Here is a 15,319-nt window from a genome sequence, read left to right as displayed (position 1 = left end):
GTGAGTGGGGGAGGGGCAGAGAGAGAGGGAGACACGGAATCTGAAGCAGGCTCTGGGCTCTGAGTTGTCAGCACAGAGCCTGATGCATGGCTCAAAGTCATGAACTGTAAGATCATGACCTGAGCTGAAGTCAGATGCTTAACCCACTGAACCACCCAGGCGCCCCTCTGTCTTTTGTTCTATTCAGGCCTTCATCTGATTGAATGATGCCCACTCATATTATGGAGGGTAATCTGCTTTACTCAAAGTCCATCAGTTTATAGGATTAACCTATAATCCTAAAAACCTATCCAAAAACCTATCCAAAAATACCCTCACAAACACATCCAGAATAATCTTTGACTACATATTTGGGCACCATGGCCTAGCCAAGTTAATATATCAAATTTACCATTACAGCCTCTAATTATATGTTCTCCTTTTCCTTTATTGACAAAGGCCTCAGGACCAACTGGTTTTCCTCTCTTCTTTAATGGCTGTCCCCACCTCATGGTTGCCTCTGGTTCTTCTGCTCCCAAGCCTGGCTGAAAATCCTTTCCAACAATCCTGAAGACAGGCATATAGGCCTATTTTGTTTGTGAGGTTTTCAACTGATAAAGACCAGGAACAAACAAGATACAATAAAAACTACAGATATAGAGATTCCAGGCTTAAAAAATCATGCTTGGTTTTTCCCATCTTCAACCCAGTTCTTGATTACCTTTCTGAGGTAGTAACTGGAACTGTCTGGCTTCTGTTGTCTATGTATATCCTTGAAGGTAGATCTTATCTAACCACTGGTCTCTGACCACCTGAAGTTCCAACAAGGTAAAACATAACCCAATGCAAGGGCCTTTGATCTGAGGAAGATTGTTTGCATTTATGATGAAATTTTCAACTCCCTGCTCTTCAAGCCCTGTTCTTCAAGCAAGAATATTCCCTTGGGTTATATTCTCCCTGGAGTCTTGTCCCTAGAGAGGAATTTATAAAATCCTTAGACCCTGTATGTAACCATTTCTAACTGGGCAGAAAATAAGCTATTCGTCCTCTCTTTTCTGCCTCTCACTGCATACCAGTAAAGTCGGGAATTTCCACCTTTTCCAAAGAAGAGAATGCTGTTGTAACTGTGTTGAAGCCCTGAGCCCTACTCTCTGGCTCAGCCTGGTCATCAGCCCAGACCCAGCTCCCAGTGCCCCCCCTTTTATCCCTGTCCCCTCCTCTTTCCAAAGCCAAGTCAGATGGACAAAACAGTGGAAGTTTTGGCTTTTTCTCTCCTCTTCTTAATTGTTTGCACTCTTGTATGAATTTTACTGTCATTATTCAAGAGAAGGGAAAAATAGGCTAAATCTTAAGAATGGCAGAAACCATCAGAAGAGGGCACAGTGTTAAAATATGTGTGGAGCCCTTATTACATTTATTTTTTTTTTCTCGTGCCTTCTTTTCCATCTCATCTCCACTGATAAAGATGAGTCCATGACCTCACTATTTGATGCCTCCATGACCCCAGCTACCTTCTCACTGACCTCAGTCTCACTGCTCTCTCTACAAACCCTCTGCCCTTCAACCCATCTTCCATATGGCTCTCAGGATATTATTTCCTAAAACGTCCTCTTCAGAGAGATGTACCCCCATACAAAACTTTCAGTGGACTCCCAGTACCTACCCCAGTTTTTCCACAATCTGACCACAATCTTTCCACAATCTGACCCACCTTTTCCAATATGTCTACCCACTCTCTCATGGATTCATTGGTTTATCTATTCTCTCTATTAGATTTATCTAATAGATTTATCTATTCTATCTAATAGATTCTATCTATTCTATGTGCCAGGTCCTAGTGATACAAATCTCTGTTCTCATGGGCTAACAACCTGGTCGGGAAAATGGAGACTCCGATAAGTCATTTCAATTAAGGAGGCAAGACAAGGCACCAGGATCCTCTCCCACATTTGCGTGAGCAAAACCTCTGTTCCCACTTGGCTGGTTTCCTCACTGACCACTGAGAAGGCAACACATTCCTTCCTCTGAACATTTGCTCAACGATCTCCCCTCTCTGTCCTGTCCTCCCACCCCAAATCCTATCTGTCCTTGAAGGCCCACATCATGTCCAGCCTGTTCCATTGCTTTTTTTCTGACCATGAAGCCCACACGGAACCATCATTTCTGTGTAGTCACAAACACTAATAATGAGCCCACAGCATGGTTCTGAGCAGCATTTGATGCCCTGCAATAGGCATTCTGCATTCCAATCCGTCATGAGGGAATAGTCATCCCCAATCCTCTTAGCCAGGGTAGCTCATGTTGGGGGGGAAGCAAGAAACACATCCCTATCCACCCCTTCTCCAGCCCTCAATGCTCTAGGCACTACACTTATGCCACCTTGTTTCTGCATAGCCTCTCTGCAAATATTGATTACATCTGCTTTGCAGAGGGGGAAAGACTAAGGCTACAAAAGGTAAAAGTAACTTGCCAAAGTTCACCCAGGTGGTCTGATTGGCTGCAGGATATGCCCCCAGGTCTGTCTCCTGAAGCACTCACCTGCTTTTCCGGCCACTACTACCTCCCTGGTCAGCACCCCTGAGGGTCAGAAGCTGCTTCCTGTTCAAGGGGGAGAAGCATGGTGGGAATCCCAGAGCCTGTACTTGCTGACTTTCTAATTAGGGACAATATTCCCTCCAGCTTCTGCATTGCAAAATACAGGAAAAGTTTCCATGCCTGAGCACATGAAGCCTCAGGACCCCTGCTCAGCCTCCCCCAGCCCTACCTCACAAGCCTGTGATCTGACCTGTGTTGTTACTCATCTTCATTCAGAGGCAGACAGCATAGCATGATGACAGTGTGGCTCACAGGGAGCCGAGAAGGATGAAAAGAAGTAGCAGCCATGAGCATGTGCTGGGTCGGGGAGGCAGACTATGACACTATGCTAGAGTCAGAGATTCAGATTCCAGCCCTGTCTCTGCTGCAATATTAAAAGCTGTCATTTACTGTATGCTTATGTGTCGGCCACTGAGCTAAACTCTTCACATGTTCTGTCTCATTTAATACTCTAGTCACTAGAGGCTAGCATGAAATGACTAAGGTAGCTCTTCCAGTGACATCTTATTTCACTGGGTGCCATGTACAAGCTTTCTCAGCTTCTCTGCAGAGCCCTTGGGACAGGCTGTGTGTTTGAGGCTGTCAGGTTCCCCTGGGCCCCAAGTAGAGCACAAAAAAAGGACACGTCACTGAAGTTGGAGACACGTCCAGATGAGGAGGAATTCCAAACCAGGACAAAGAAATTCTTTCTCCACTTCCTGCAGATACACACATGTACCGCCACCTCAGCCAGCCACTCCTTCATTCTCTACCAGCTCTTACAGCTTCTTAGCCATTCCCACAATGTCTCTATTATTCTACTGGGCCGTGGAGAATGTGCTGATTTCACCCTGTATCTACACATACACACAGATGCACACACGTGCATGCACACACATTCTTACTCATAGAACTGAAGGATGGGAGTTCTGGAGGGATACTCAGACATTCTCTAATGGGCAATAATAAAAACATCCTTCTAATTCAGAAGTGTTTCTCCACATTAATCCACTCAAAAAGTTAAACTAGGAGTTTGAACTGGCCTGTCATTTCCAAGATCGTGTCTCTCATTTCCCTTCTGATCCCTGTCTCCCCAAGATTCCCTGAAGGCAAGACAATGGTTTATCCTTATTAGTAATGCTTCACAATTTATTTTCACATTTATCAGTCTAACAGAATACTAGCCCACCCCAGAAGAACAACTCACAAGTTGAAGGTTGGGTGGAAGGAGGTCACATCAACCCTCCTCTGCCTCCCATTACCTTTGGATTCAAGATAGGGTTTTTTTTTTCCAGCTGTATTCACAAATAAAATTGCATATTTTAAAAGTGTACAACATCAAGATTGAAATATGTATACATTGTGGGGTGCGTGAGTGGCTCAGTCCGTTAAGCATCTGACTTTGGCTCAGGTCATGATCTCACAGTTCGTGAGTTCTAGCCCTGCATTGGGCTCTGTGCTGACAGCTCAGAGCCTGGAGCCTGCTTCAAATTCTGCATCTCCCTGTCTCTCTCTCTCTCTCTCTCTCTCTCTGCCCTCCCCCACTCACACTCTGTCTCTGTCTCTCTCTCTCTCTCAAAAATAAATAAAACATTTAAAAAAATTTTAAGAAATATGTATATAGTGTGAAATGATGACCACAATTTAGTTAATGAATACTTATGTCCATCATCTTACATAGTAACGACTGTGGGTGTGTGTATGTGTGTGTGTGGTGAGAACACTTAAGATCTAGTCTCTTAGCAACTTTCACGTATACAATAGTGTTGTTAACTATAGTCACAATACTGTACATTATATCCCCAGAACTCATTTGTCTTATAACTAAAGTTTGTAGCCTTTGACCAACCTCTCCCTATTTTACCCCTCAGCCCTGGGCAGCCGCCATTCTTCTCTGTTTCTAGGAGTTCAAATTAATTTTTTTTTTTTTGGTTAAACTTATAAGTGAGATCATACAGTATTTTTCTGTGTCTGGCTTACTTCACTTAGCACAATGCCCTCAAGATTCATCTGTATTGTCATGAACAGTAGGATTTCCTTTTTGTGGCTGAATAATATTCCATGTGTGTATGCATCATACATTATATATACATACATACATACATACATACGTATGACATACATATATACATATATGTATACATATGTACATATGTATACATATATGTATATATGTATGTGTGTATGTATATATGATACCATTGAAATTTTGATAAGGGATTGCCTTGAATCTATAGATTGCTTTGGGTAGTATGGACATTTTAACAATATCCATTCATCTGTTGATGGACACTTGGGTTTCCATATCTTGGCTATTGTGAATAATTCTGTAATTAACTTGAGAGTGCAGATATCTCTTTTTGAGATACTAAGTTCATTTCCTTCAGGTATGTATTCAGAAGTGGATTTTCCAAATTATATGGTAGTTCTACTTTTAGTTTCTTGAGAAATCTCCATTCTGTTTCCCATAGTGACTGCACTAATTTATATTTCCCCCAACAGTGCACAAGGTTCCTTTTTCTCCACATCTTTACCAACACTTGTTGTTTTTTGTCTTTTTGAAATCTTTTGTCTTTTGAAATAACAGGTTTAGGTGATATCTCATTATGGTTTTGATTTGCATTTCCCTCATGATGAGTGATGTTGAACACTTTTTCATGTACCTGTTGCCTATTTGTGTGTCCTCTTTGGAAAAATGTCTGTTGAGGTCCTTTGCCCAGTTTTTAATCGGTTCTCTGCTTTTTTTGCATTTGCATTTGCATTTGCAAAAAAAAGTAGAGAACCGATTAAAAACTGGGCAAAGGACCTCAACAGACATTATAGCTTCAAGACATATCAGATCTAGGTTGTGCAAATGGTTTCTCCCATTCCATAGGTTGTCTTTTCATTATGTTGATTGTTTTCTTTGCTCTGAAGAAGTTGTTAGTTTCATGTAGTCCCTCTTCTTTATTTTTGCTTTTCCTTCTTGGGGTTTTGGTGTCATATCCAAAAAATCACTGCCAAGACCAATGCCAAGGAGCTTTTTCTCTCTTTTCCTCTAGGAGTTTTATGGCTTCAGGCCTTACATTTAAGTCCTTACTGCATTTTGAGTCAATTTTTTGTGAGTGGTATTGGGGGCCCAGTTTTGTTCTTCTACATGAAGATATCTAGTTTTCCCAGCACCACTTGTTGAAGAGATTGTCCTTTCCCCATTGTGTGTTCTTGGCTCACTTGTCAAATATCTGTTGACAATATATGTAATGGGCTTTTTCTGTGCTCTCTATTCTGATCCATTGGTTGAAGTGTCTATTTTCATTTCCCCTACCATACTGTTTCGATTACCATAGCTTTGTAATATGGTTGAAAACAAGAAGTGTAATATCTCCCACTTTGTTCTTTCTCAACATTGCTTTGGCCATTCAGGTATTTTGTAGGCCCCCAAGAGGTTAGGATTGCTTTTTCTATTTCTGTAAAAGATACCACTGAAATTTTGATAGGGGTTGAATTAAATCTGTTGATTGCTTTGAGTAGTATGGACATTTTGACATTAATTCCCCAATTTGTGAACATCGAATATCTTTCCATTTATTTGTATCTTCTCTAATTTCTTTTATCAAAGTCTTACAGTTTCAGTGCAGACTTTTTATCTCCTTGGTTAAATGGATTCCTAAGTATTGTAAATGGAGTTGTTTTCTGTTTCTTTTTCAGATATTTTGTTATGGTATATACAAATGCAACTGATATTTGTATGTTGATTTTATATATTGAAACTTCACTAAATTCATTGATTAGTTCTAACAGTTTTTTTTTGTAGAGTCTTCAGGGTTTTCTATATATAAGATTATATCATTTGCAAACAAAGAGAGTTTTACTTCTTCCTTCCTGATGTGGATGCCTTTTATCTTTTTCTTGCCTGATTGCTCTGGCTAGGACTTCCAGTACTATCTTGAATAAAGGTGGCAAAGGTACACATCTTTGTCTTGTTCCTGATCTTAGAAGAAAAGGCTTTCACCTTTTCATAACTGAGTATGATGCTACCTGGGTTTTTAATATGTGATCTTTACTATGTTGAGGTACATTCCTTTTACAGCTAATTTATTGAGTGTTTTTACCATAAAGAATGTTGTTTCATCAAATGTTTTTTCTGCATCTATTGAGATTATCATACGATTTTTATCTTTCATTCTATTAATGTGATTTAAAACTGATTTCCATATTATCAAAGCATCCTTGTGTCTTGGGAATAAATTCCACTTGATTATGGTATATGATCCCTTAATGTGCTGTTGAATTAAGTTTGCTCATTTGTTGTTGCGGACTTTTGCATCTACGTGCATCATGCATATTAGCTAGTAATTTTCTTTTCTAGTAATGTGCTTCTCTGGCTTTGATTCAATCTTGGTAGTTTGTATGTTTCTAGGAATTTTTCCACCCTTCTAGGTTATACAATTAGTTGGCATATAATAATTCATAGTAGTGTCTTATTGTCCTGTGATATCAATTGTAATATTTCTGATTTTATTCAAGTCTTCTTTTTTTTTCTTATTTAGCCTAGCTAAAGGTTTGTCCATTTTGTTTATCTTTTCCAAAAAAGCAGCTTTTAGTTTCATTGATCTTATCTATTTTTTAGGGTCTATTTTATTTATTTCTGCTGTCATCTCTGTTATTTCCTTACTTCTACCAACCCTGGGCTTAGTTTTTTATTCTTTATTTAGTTAAACTATAAAGTTAGGTGGTTGGAGATACTGTTTTTTTCTAACATAGGCATTTATCTTTATAAACTCTCTTATAAACTGCTTTTGCTTCTTCCCTTAAGTTTTTTAAAAATTTTTTTAATATTTATTTATTTTTGAGAGAGAGAGACACACACAGAGGGTGAATGGAAGAGGGGCGGAGAAAGAGGGAGACACAGAATCGAAAGCAGGTTTCAGGCTCTGAGCTGTCGCACAGAGTCCAATTCAGGGCTCGAACTCACAAACCACAAGATCATGATCTGAGCTGAAGTCGGACACTTACCAGATGGAGTCACCCAGGTGTCCACCCCTTAAGTTTTAGTATGCTGTTTTTCCATGTTTGTTTGCCTCAATATATATTTTATTATTTTTAAATATTTTATTTTATTTTATTTTATTTTATTTTATTTATTTTTTGAGAAAAATAGAGAGACAAAGCATGAGCAGGGGTAGCAGGGGGGCAGGTAGAGAGAGAAGGAGACACAGAATCTGAAGCAGGATCCAGGCTCTGTGTTGTCAGCACAGCTCGAGGTGGGGCTTGAACCCACAAAACATGAGATCATGACCTGACCGAAGTTGGATGCTTAACCAACTGAGCCACCTAAGCACCACTCAATATATATTTTTTTAATTCCCCTTTTGATTTCATCTTTGATCCATTGGTTGTTCAGGATTATATTGTTTAATTCCCCATATTTGTGAATTTCCCAGCTTTTTTTTTCTATTTATTTTTTTGTCTCATACCATTGTGGTCCAAAAAGATACTGTATATAATTTCAATCTTCTTAAACTTGTTAAGACCTGTTTTGTGATCTAACATATGACCTATCCTGGAGAGTGTTTTGTGTGCACTTGAGAAGAATGTGTATCATGCTCCTGTTGGACTGAATGTTCTGTTGGATCCATTTGGTCTAAAGTATAGCTGAAGTCCAATGTTATCTCATTGATTTTCTGTCTGGATGATCTATCCATTGTTGCAAGTGGGATTTTGAAGTTCCTTGCTGTTATTTTATTACTGTCTATTTCTCTCTTTAGATTTATTAATATTTGCTTAATATATTTACGTGCTTCAACCTTAAGTTCATATGCATTTTCTGTTATTGTATCCTCTTAAGTAATTGACCCTTTATCATTATATAATGACCTTCTTTGTCTCTTGTTACAGTTTTTTAACTTAAAGTCTATTTTACCTGATAGAAGTATAGCTACTCCTGCTCTCTTTTGGTTTCCATTTGCATGAAATATCTTTTTGCATCCCCTCACCTTCAGCCTATGTGTGTCCTTAAAGCCGAAGTGAGTCTGTTACAGACAGCATACAGTTGAGTCTTGTTTTTCATCCATTCTCCCACTCTGCCAACTGATTGGAGAATTTAACCTATTTACATTTATACTAATTATTGATAATTAAGGACTTACTATTGCCATTTTGTTAAATTTTTTTTGGCTGTTTTGTAGTTGCTTTGTTTCTTTTTTCTCCTCTTACTGTCTAACTTTGTAATTTGGTAATTTTCCATAGTGGTATGCTCAGATTGCTTTCTTTTTATCTTTTGTGCATCTACTATAGGTTCCTACTTTGTCATTACCACAATACTTACATTAAACGTCTAATAGTTTTAACAGCCTATATTAAGCTGATATTTAATTTCCATCAATACAAAAACTCTACCCTTTTACTTGCCCTTCCACACTTTATATTTTCGATGTCCCAGTTTATTTCTCTTTATATTGTATGTACATTAGCAAATTATTATACCTTTAGCTTTTTCATTCTTTTATGTTTTAACTTTTATACTAGAGTTAAGTGATTTATATACCACTACTACATTATTAGAATATTCTGAATTCGACTACTTATTTTTACCAGTGAGTTTTATATATATGTTTTCATGTTACAATTTAGTGTCCTTTTATTTCTGCTTGAAGAACTTCCATTAGCATTTTTTGCAAGGCAGATCTAGAGGTGATGAACTCTCTTAGCTTTTGTTGTGTTTAAGAATCTTTGTCTCTTTCTCATTTCTGAAAGACAGCTTTGCCAGTTCTTGGTTGGCAAGGTTCTTTTTCCTTCAGCACTTTGAATATATCACCTCACTCACTTCTGACCTATAAGGTTTCATCTGAGAAATCCACTGATATCTTGTGTATGGGGGGTGCTTTTGTATACAATGAGTTCCTTTTACTCTTATTGTTTTCAAAGGTTTCTTGTCTTAGATTTTTGAGTTTTATTACCATGTGTCTCAGTGAAATCTTCTTTGGGTTGAATCTCTTTGGGGACCTATGTACTTCATGTACCTGAATGTCCATCTCTCTACCCAGGTTTGGAAAGTTTTCAGCCATTATTCCTTTAAATAAGCTGTCTTTCCCCTTCTCTGTGTCTCTGTCTCTGTCTCTGTCTCTCTCTGTCTCAGTCTCTCTCTCTCTCTCTCTCTCTCTCTGTCTCTCTCTCTCTGTCTCCCCTCCCTTTCTCCCCATCCTTCTTCTGAGCTGTTCATAATACATATATTGTTTCACCTCTTGGTGTCCTCTAATTCACATAGGCATTCTTCACCTTTCCATTCTCTTTTTCTTTTGTTTTCTGACTGAATAATTTCAAAAGATCTGTCTTTGAGTTCACAGATTCTTTCCCTTGCTTGATCAAGTCTGATATTGATGCTCTCTATTGCATTTTTTTTAATTTCATACATTGAATTCTTAAGTTACAAATTTTGGGGTTTTTTAAATGATTTCCATCTCTTTTTTAACCTCTCATTTTGTTCATGTATTGTTTTCCTGATTGCATTAAGTTTTTTATCTGTATTCTCTTGTAGCTCATTGAGCTTCCTTAAACAATTATTATGAATTCTTTGTCAGACAATTCATTTATCTCCATTTCTTTGGGGTGGGTTACTGGAAAATTATTGTGTTCCTTTGCTGTAACACATTTTATTTTATCGTGTGTGTGTGTGTGTGTGTGTGTGTGTGTGTGTTCCTTGAAGTCTTGCACTGTTGTCTTTGCATTGAAGAAGCTGTCACCTCCTCCAGTCTTTACTAACTGTGTTGGGAAAGAAATACCTTCACCAGTCTGTCCAGTTAAAGATTTTGAGGCTTTCTCAGAACTTTTCCTTTCTTGAACACACTTCACACTTCGTCATGAAGTGCACATGAGCCAGTTAGGTGAACCACAGGTGAGGCATCCTCAGTGTCTTGAGAGTGGGCTTCCTGATGCAGTCTGTGAAGCATTTATTAGAATGAATGGCAAGAAGTTAATAGCATCCTCTTAATTAGTTCTGAGCCCCAGTTGCTGTACCTCCAACCTCTCCCAAACCCTCAGAAGCATCCTGCACAGCTGGGGAAGTTGGTGCCCATTCATACACTGTTGCCTTTCCCCATGAGAGAAATGTAAGCCAAAGGAGTCTCTCTTGGCACTAAGCAATGCCAGCTTGGGAGAGGGGTAATGCAGGAAAGTGAAAATGTTTATCTTACCCTCTTCAATGCACCCAATCTCTGATTTTTTTTTTTTTTGATCCAAAAGAATGCTGGAACTTCCTCACTGGACTTCTGGACTCCCACAAAAGTACTTTCATCCATGAGTGACTGTCAAACCAATGTCCTGTGGGGGGATGACAGTAAGAAATTCCCATTCTGCTATCTTGCTGACATCACTCTTCTCAGGATTTGTTTTAGATTTCATGATTCTCAAATACCTCTTCTTCCCAGAGATGCCTTCTGCATATCTTTAGGGGAGATGGGATCAAAATGTCATTAATTCTAGGGGACCCTAAGCTCTCCTTTACTTTTTAGGATGTAAAAGACTTCTACTAATTTTATAGATTTGGTGACCTCTCTTCCTGTCAGTTCAAGGTAGATTTGATAATGAACATTTTCAAATGTTTCTTGAAAGCTTCCTCACTCTCATCTTTCTTGAGTTTATACTCTTGTTCCTGCTTTTCTTTTTCTCTCAGGATAATGTATCAGTTAAAACCTAGTGCTCTGGGATTGACTTGCTTGGACTCCAACACCTGCTAACTGGATTTGTGAGCTTACTTCTTAGATGGGAAGATATCTGCTCAGGTGGATTAAAAATTAAGTAGGATAATGCTTGCAAAATGCTTAGCAGAGTGACTGACACATACTAAGAGCTTTTAATTGGTCATTTATTGTTCTTTTTCATACAGTTATAGGCATTTATTGTTCACAATGCTTATCCACCCCTCCTCCCCACCACCCATCTGTTATAGGTTTTAGCTATAGCCTGCAACAAAGACAAATAGTGTAGCAGAAGCCTATTCAGCAAGTAAGTTAACTTCTTGGAACAACTTAAAACTAGAAATGATGGGTTTCTTCACAGAACCCAGGATTGGCCCAAACCTGATTTGGAGCATAAATAGCTCTGGCTATGGGAATCTCAGGGCTAAGTGAATACAGCTAAAAGTCAAATAATTTCTTCATCTATGGAATGACAAAAATGTATATATCCTTTGATTTTGGCTCATGATGTCTTCTTTTTTCTTCTTCCTAAACATGCACCTCTGCCAAACTTTGTCTACTCTTGCTCCACACTCTTCCCTCTGGAGCCAATCTACATACAGGGCTCACTTCCAGGTCTTTGTTTTCTGAAGCTGTTGCTTCAGCCCCCACCTCTTTCCAGACCTCCAGTTCCAAATTTCCAGCTGTGGGATGCTTCCACTTCAATGTCCCACCAGCAGCACCTCAGACCTGACAAGTAGAAAACAACTCATTATCTGCCCACGCACTCCAGCTTCTTTTTCCATTTGTGACACTCTCATATTCTTTGTCACTGGGTTTTAAAAACCTCAGCCATCGCTGTATCCACTATACCCATCAGTCCATTCTGTAGCAAATACCTATTTTTTTTTCTTTGAATATCATTTGCCCCTTGCTTTCCATGTTCTACCAGCCCTGTCTGTCTGGCCCTTCTCACCTCCAGCTTAGACCTCCTGTACCAGCCCCTTAACTCATTCCCTGGCCTGCAGCCAATCATTTGTCCAACCCAGCTTATATACTGCCACCAGGCTGTATACCTTTGACCCAAGCACAGTTCTGTATCAAATCATTCATCTTCCTCATTGCCTATGAAGAAAACAAAGTGCACTGTCTCTGGTTCTACCATGAACCTCCTCAATTCCTTTTCTTAACTCTCTCCCTCTACTTTTCCACAGACTCAGCCAAACAAACATCTCTTCAATCTCCAAACATGTTTGTCCTTGTTGCCTTGTGCCTTTACAACTTTGTCTCTTGAATCCAACTGCATCCCCAACCCTTATTTATTCTTCAAGGTCTAGCTCAGCTTCTTTCCCTTTCACAAAGTCTTCTCCCACCTCCCAGTCAGAAATAATCCCTTAGAAAGTCTCATTTCTCTGAATTCCCAGAGCTCTTTGACCTCCTTTAGATGCTTTTAAGAATTTAATTCAACAAACACATATTTAACACAAATGAAATGAAAGAGAATTGTCCTTGGGGGCTGGGGGAAGGGATTGGAGGAGAGAACTGTTCCTCTTCTCTCAGTATCTCAGTCATCAGACCTATGAGTCAACAGCTCCAAGATATAACAAAGCTATTATAGAGTTGTGAAGAATGTGTTATTAGAGTAAGGAATTACTCAGCATCCCTTTCTCCCCCACACTCCCAGTGCATTTTATAACAGGGTTTCCAAACACCATTGCATGAAGCCTAGGTTTCTGTGGGAGTTTGCCAGGTCCTATGGATTGTTTTGGAAGTAGAAGTAGGTTTTAGATATTTTTGTCTTCGTGATATTTTGTAAGATTATGAGAGATACCTCCCTTTATTATGCTTTATATATTGTGATAAGATTATTTTTAAATGCAATTCCTTTCTCTCCCTTCATTCAAATTATACTTACAAATACCCAGAAAAATGCTCATTTTCTCCCAAATACAAAGACTGGGCTAGAGAAGGAACTCAATGGGACTGTCACCATAGAAGGAAAATGCATTAGATTTGTCATATTGTGGTTTAGGTAATAAGCAATGTAAAATGAATAACAAAATGCTATTACAACTCCTCAAAACCTCTGTTCTCAACTTGAAAATATCAGTGTTTCATTTTTAAAAATTTTTTTTAACATTTATTTATTTTTGAGAAAGAGAGACAGAGCATGAACAGGGGAGGGTCAGAGAGAGAGGGAGACACAGAATCTGAAACAGGCTCCAGGCTCTGAGCTGTCAGCACAGAGCCCGACGCGGGGCTCGAACTCACAAGCTGCGAGATCGTGACCTGAGCCGAAGCCAGACGCTTAACCGACTGAGCCACCCAGGCACCCCTCAGTATTTCATTTTTATTGTCTTTTCTCAGATGCTCCTCTCTTCTCCTCCACCCCAGCTTTACCTGACTGTGTTGCCAAATTAACCACTGTTCTCTGTTTCCTCATAAGACATGCCACAATGCCCACGAAACTGAGCGACAAGGAAGCTACTCACTGGTACACCCCCATATACTTCTTCTTTTTTTATTTTTAGTGTGAATTATTGCATTGAAATTTATATACATTTACATGAATAAAACATACACATAAAGCTTAGTGAATAATAAGAAAGTAAACTCCTGTGTAACCCTCCTTGAGGGCTCATTGCCAGTACCCAGAAGCCCCCGTTGGGCCTCTCCCAAATGCATACACACCCAACCCTCACCCAACCAACATATTAGTATGTCTTGGCTGCTAAAACAAAACACTGTACACTGAGTGGCTTAAACAACAGATATTTATTTCTCATAGCTCTGGAAGCTGAAAGTCTGAGATTAAGGCACCGGCACAGTTGGATTCTGGTGAGAACCCCTTTCCTGGCTTGCAGATGGCCATCTTCTTACTGTGTGTCCTCATACAGCATAGATGGGAAGAGCAAGCAAACTCTCTGGTGTCTCTTCTTACAAACTCATCATGAGGGCTCTTCCCCCACAACCTCACCTAAATCTAATTACCTCCCAAAGGCCCTACCACCTAATACCATAATACTGGAAGTTAGAGCTTCAACATGAATTTTGGGAGGGAGGGGGATACAAACATTCAACCCAAAACACCCCCTGAGGTAGCTGCCTATGTATACATCCCCAAATGATATACAGAGTTCCATTTTACCTGCTTTTCAACCTGAAAAAAAAGATCATAATGTATGCTTTGTCTTGCTTCTGTTGCTCAATATTATGTTCTGAAAATTACTCCTCTTGTTTTGTGTCTATACATTTGCCCATTTTACTTTTTATATAGGATTTCATTATTTGACCATATTCAAATTTTTGCATCTATTCTACAGGTGGTGAGTATTTGGGTTTTTTCCTAATGCAGCTGAGGTGAACAATGCTGCCATGAGCATCCTTGTCTATTATACCCTGCTGCACAGTTGCCTAAATTTCTCTGAGTACCTAAGAGGAGAATTGCTGGACCATTTCAATCTCACTAAATAATGCAAGCTGCTTTCCCAAGAGGTATTAGCAGTATGCACCTTTCACTAGCATTCCTGCTGCTCCAAATTTTTTGCTGGCAGTCAATATTTTCAGAATTTTTGGGTTTTGCCTATCTCATATATAATATCTCATTATGGTTTTAGTTTGCATTTCCCTGATTACTAATGAAATTGGGCCTCTTTTCCTGTTTATCGTCCATTTGGATTTCTTCTTTGGTTTTCTGCTTGTCCAGTAGTTAAGCCCATTTTACCATTGGGTTATTTCTTTTTCTTATTGACTTGGTTTAGTTCTTTTTATATTTGACATGCTAGTCCTTCGTCAGCTTATGTGTCACACATATCTTCTCCCATTTTATGGTTTTTTATTATAATAAAATATACATAACATAAAATTAATTATGTTTAAATGTACAGTTCAGTGGCCTTAAGTATATTCACATTGTTGTGCAACCATCACCATCATCCATCTCCAGAAATTTTTAATAATCCTAAATTGAAATTCTGTACTCATTAAACAATAAATGCCCATTTCCTTCTCTCTCAGCTTCTGGTAACCACCCTTCTACTGTCTGTCTCTATGAATTTGCCTATTCTAAGTACCTCATGTAAGTATAATCATACAGTATTTGTCCTTTTGTG

Source organism: Panthera tigris, chromosome B2 (genome assembly GCF_018350195.1).
Source record: "Panthera tigris isolate Pti1 chromosome B2, P.tigris_Pti1_mat1.1, whole genome shotgun sequence".
In the NCBI taxonomy this organism is placed as follows: domain Eukaryota; kingdom Metazoa; phylum Chordata; class Mammalia; order Carnivora; family Felidae; genus Panthera; species Panthera tigris.
This window is presented reverse-complemented; position numbering follows the sequence as displayed.